The sequence below is a fragment of the Dasypus novemcinctus genome, chromosome 23 (assembly GCF_030445035.2).
Source record: "Dasypus novemcinctus isolate mDasNov1 chromosome 23, mDasNov1.1.hap2, whole genome shotgun sequence".
NCBI classification, from domain to species: domain Eukaryota; kingdom Metazoa; phylum Chordata; class Mammalia; order Cingulata; family Dasypodidae; genus Dasypus; species Dasypus novemcinctus.
The window spans coordinates 33,359,774-33,365,504 of NC_080695.1; positions in this window are offsets into that span (position 1 = coordinate 33,359,774).

The following is a 5,731-nucleotide window of genomic DNA, read 5'->3' on the forward strand; positions in this document are numbered from 1 at the left end:
ACATTGAAATGACAATGGTTTTTGGCTTCTTCACCTCCTCTGTCTTTGGTGTATTCTACAACTTATGGGGAGAACTTTCCATTTCATGCCTGGGACATTATGGGAACACAAATACTACATTGACCCTTGAATGGTGTCTCAGTTTTACTAAAACTGACCCTTTTGAAAAGATATGGAAAGAATGGGTAATTAAGAATTTTTGCATCCCTGTCTCTCCTTTAACTTTCTTTATTACTCTTGACCCACGTTAGTATTTTTGTGGTTTTCCTCACTTTTGTTGAAGATTGTAAGAGTGCAAGACTCAGAGTCTTGGAGCGGAAGAAGCAAGATGGTCGCTGAGTGAACTTGCCTTGCGGTCTCTCCTGGGAAGAGACGGCTGGGCACAGCTGGAGGTTCTCCCAGGCGGGGCTTTTTTGGGATTTTTGCAGGGCAGGAAGTGTCTGGACATCCATTTGGTGGAAAGGTAACGGAGAGGATTGGTCTATAAGATATAATTTGGGTTCTATTGCCTGGAGGTGAGACCCACACACGGGTTCCTCCCTCTTGGGGGTGGGTGGAGCCGCGGTGCCACGCAGCAGCTCAGCTTTTTGGTGGCTCTGCGGTGCTGGGGAATTCGCGAGTCCTGGGCGGGCTGTTGGTGGGTTGATGCGACAGGTCGCCTTTGCGGATCGATTTGGGGAGATAGACGGTGTTTTGTTGTGAAGCGGGGGAAATTTTTGATTGCGGACACAAATAACAGCGCTTCCGCCTGAAGCCCCGCCCCCACAAGCCCAGCTGCCGATCTGCAACTGAATTAGGCTGTAGGCAATAAAGGGACATAATTGGGAAGTTGTTTCAGGGTGCGGCGAGGGAGGGGACACGTCTGGAAGCCGATTAGGGAATATTTTGCGAAGCTTGGGAATTCCAATTTTGGAATTTGTTTTCGGCGTCATGGGCCGGGCTTCGGATCTGTGCCAGTAAATTGGCTGCGGTGTAAAGGCACCCTCAAGTGGCAGTGTTGTGGAAGCACAGGGCAGGAGCTGTCCAAAAGCTGAAGTTATGATATACCCACATTAATATGCCCTACTAAGTAAGTGTATTGCAGGGTTCAGACATAGTATAGAGTTTGCGGATCTGACTTCCCCCATAGGGCTAGCACCCAGCTGTGGGGATCCCTGAGGGCTGTGTTACACTGCAGGGCTCCTAGGCTTCCCGTTGACCAGATTGGAGGTTGCCAGGGCTGAATCCCCTAAACTCTGGTGGCCCACACCCCAGAGAATCACACCTCTTGAGTCTTTAATATCTCAGACTTTCCACCCCTGAATCCATCATGCCCTGAGGTCCATCTGAGGTCCTTGAATGCCCTAGCCTTCAATGATGGCATTTTCTTTATCATTTCATTTTGTTTTGTTTTTATTTTCATTTTGTCTTATTTTTTACTTTTTTAAATGTCCTGATTGCTAACACGCATTATCCCCTAGTCTTTTCTCACAGCGTATCCCCCAAAGTCTTTTTTTTATTCAGTTATTTAGGGGTTTTTGTTTTTGTGGTTGTTGTTGTGTAGTTGGTGTTTTAATTGTGGTTCATGTATATCTGGTTTTTTTTCTTTCCCCTACCTGTTCCCCACCCTTTGCCCACCCCCTTTAACTTTCTTCCTTTCTTCTCTTCCACCCCTTTTTTAAATTTTTTTATTTTTTATTTCTCTTTTTCTGTTTTCTCTCTCCCTCATGTCCCTCATCTTCTGCTTATTTTATTTTAACTCAATTATACAATAGGTGTGGCAGGAAACGCCTCACATTTGCTGGGGTTTTCTCATCCTCCACTGCCTCATTTCTGTGTGAACTGATTTAGGCTACGTACACTATCCTCTTTCCCCTACATCTTGATAACCGCCATTATCTACTGTCTCTCCTATATTCCACCTCCCACCTCCCTTTCTTTGATCCACGAAGTGTCTAAGTCTTAATTTCTAATACCTTTGTTTTGTTTTCTGTCTGTTATCCACTCTTGAAACTATTACCTTTCTTTTCTTTTTCCCTCTCTCACGAAAACAATAGCTTTTTAGCTCATACCATATTCCTCCCATATTCAATCATCTACCTCATAATAGGTACTCTACCTACTGCTATAACTCTACACAATTTACATGAATCTAACCTCCATCCTCCCAGATCTCATATTCTTGCTTTGTTAACATATATCACCAATACTACTTTACAATTTTCCCTTGCTTACAAAATTGCCTTTCCCTGGCACTAATACTTTCCTTTAAAGTGAACTTAACCAACAACAAGAAATTAGAATAAGAAGAACAAAGTGACAAAGAGAAGATATAAAACTTACGCAAAACAACAGCTAATTAATCTCCAAGAGTAGACAAAGAAGCTAAGGAACTGATTAAATCTGTCAAGATTAAATAATGACCAGAAAGCAACAAAAATCTACAAACCAAACCAGTAATCAGGAAAACATGGCTGAATCCAATCAACAAACCAAAAATCAGGAAGGGGAGAAGAACTTTGCACAAGCAATGAAAGATCTCAGAACATTTATCACCGACAAATTTGATAAAGTAATGAAAGAGGTTAACAACATGAAGACATCACTTGGAGGAGAAACTGCAGATATACGCAAAAAGATAACAGATATGATGGGAATGAACACCACAGTTCAAGAAATCAAAAATACACTTGCAGCAAATATCAGCAAACTAGAAGAGGCAGAGCAGAGAATTAGTGATGTGGAAGACAGTACATCAGAAATCAAACAGATAGTAGAAGGGGTCGATAAAAAGATAGAAAAAAATCCAGCTAGGACTTAAGGACCTGAATGACAATGCAAAACGCTCAAACATATGTATTATAGGCATTCCAGAAGGAGAAGAGAAGGGAAAGGGGTCAGAAGGAGTGATGCAGGAAATAATGGCTGAAAACTTCCCAAATCTACTGAAAGAGACAGATGTACATATCCAAGAAGCACAGCGCACTCCATTAGTCATAAACACCAACAGGCCCACCCCAAGACATATACTTGTCAAATTATCCAATGCTCAAGACAAAGAGAAAATCCTAAAAGCAGCAAGAAAAAAGAAAACCATCACATACAAGGGAAGCTCCATAAGGTTAAGTGCTGATTTCTCATCTGAAACCATGAGGGCAAGAAGGCAGTGGTATGATATAGTCAAGGTACTAAAGGAAAAAAATTTCCAACCAAGAATACTCTATCCAGCTAAACTAGCATTCAAACATGATGGAGAGTTTAAAATATTCACAAACAGAAACTGAAAGAGGATACCAACAAGAAACCTCCCCTTAAAGAAATTCTAAAGGCAGTTCTGCAGGAAGAAAGGAAAAAACAGGACAGGCAAAGTTGGAGGGGAGTATAAGAGCAACAACGACAACAACAAAAAAGACAAAAAAAGAAGGGAAAAAAATACAAACAAAATATGATAAACACAAATCCAATCAAAATATGGCTAACACAAATAATTCCTTGAAAGTAATAACACTGAATGTCAACGGATTAAACTCGCCTATCAAAAGATTCAGACTGGGACATTGGATAAGGAAATATGACCCATCCATATGCTGTCTACAAGAGACACATCTTAGACCCAGAGACGCATGGAGATTGAAAGTGAATGGCTGAAAAACAATCATACAAGCAAACAATAACCAAAAAAAGGCAGGAGTAGCTATGTTAATATCAGACAAAATAGACTTTAAATGTGAAACAATGGTGAGAGACAAAGAAGGATACTACATTTTAGTGAAAGGGAAATTCTGTCAAGAAGATCGAACAATCATAAATATTTATGCTTCTAACAAGGGCGCCTCTAAATATGTGAGGCAAACGCTGGAAAAACTAAGTGAAACAATAGATGCATCTACAATTATAGTGGGGGATTTTAATACACCACTATCAACTCTGGACAGAACATCTCAAAAGAGAATCACAAAAGAAACAAAACATTTGAACAGTATATTAGAGGAGCTGGATCTAATAGACATATATAGATCATTACACCCAAACACAGCAGGATATACATTTTTCTCAAGCGCACATGGATCATTCTCCAAGATAGACCATATGCTAGGCCACAAAAAAAGGCTTAATGATTCAGAAAAATTGAAATCATACAAAACAATATCTCTGATCACAGTGGAGTCAAGCTGGAAATTTGCAAGGGACAGAAGCCCAGGTTTCACACCACAATTTGGAAATTAAACAGCACACTCTTAAAAAAACAGTTGGTCAAAGAGGAAATCTCAAAAGAAATCAATGACTACCTTGAATCAAATGATAATGATAACACAACGTACCAAAATGTATGGGATGCAGCAAAAGCTGTACTGAGAGGGAAATTTATAACCATAAATTCATATATCTAAAAAGAAGAAAGAGGAAAATTGAAGAACTAAATGCACATTTGAAGGAATTAGAAAAACACAACAAAGTAACCCAACAGGAAGAAGAAGGAAGGAAATAACAAAGATAAGAGCAGAACTAAATGAAATAGAACATAAGAAAGCACTTGAAAAGATAAACAAGACGAAGAGCTGGTTTTCTGAGAAGATCAACAAAATTGACAAACCTTTAGCAAGACTAACAAAGAAAAAAAGAGAGATGATGCAAATACACAAAATAAGAAATGAGAAAGGCAATATCACCACTGACCCCACAGAAATAAAGACTATCATAAGAGGATACTTTGAAATACTATATTCCAACAAAAATGACAATTTAGAGGAAATGGACAAATTCCTAGAAACACATAAGCAGCCCATATTGACAAAAGAAGAAATTGATGATCTTAACAAACCAATCACAAGCAGAGAGATAGAATCAGTTATTAAAAATCTCCCAACTAAGAAGAGCCCAGGGCCAGATGGCTTCACAGATGAATTTTACAAAACATTCCGGAAAGAACTAACACCAATCCTGCTGAAACTATTCCAAAAAATTGAAACAGAAAGAACATTGCCGAAATTCTATGATGCCAAAATTACCCTAGTACCAAAGCCAAACAAAGATACCACAAGAAAGGAAAATTACAGACCAATTTCTCTAATGAACCTAGACGCAAAAATACTTAACAAAATACTTGCTAATTGTATTAAACAACACATTAAACGAATTATACACCACGACCAAGTGGGATTCATCCCAGATATGCAAGGATGGTTCAACATAAGAAAATCAATCAATGTAATACACCATATAAACAGACTGAAGGAAAAAAATCACATGATTATATCTATAGATCCAGAAAAAGCATTTGACAAAATACAGCACCCTTTCTTGATAAAAACACTCCAAAAGATTGGAATACAAGGAAATTTTTTGAACATGATAAAGAGTATATATGAAAAACCTAAAGCCAACATTGTTTACAATGGAGAAATCCTAGAATCCTTCCCTCTAAACTCAGGAACAAGACAAGGATGCCCACTGTCTCCACTCCTATTTAACATTGTCTTAGAAGTACTTGCTCGAGCACTGAGGCAAGAACCAGATATAAAAGGCATTCAAATTGGAAAGGAAGAAGTCAAAATTTCATTATTTACAGATGACATGATCCTATACATAGAAAACCCTGAGAGATCTACAACAAAGCTTCTAGAACTCATAAATGAGTTTAGTAAAATTGCAGGTTATAAGATCAATGCGCAAAAATCAGTAGCATTTCTGTACACCAATAATGAGCAAGATCAGGAGGAAATCAAGAAACAAATACCATTCACAATAGTAA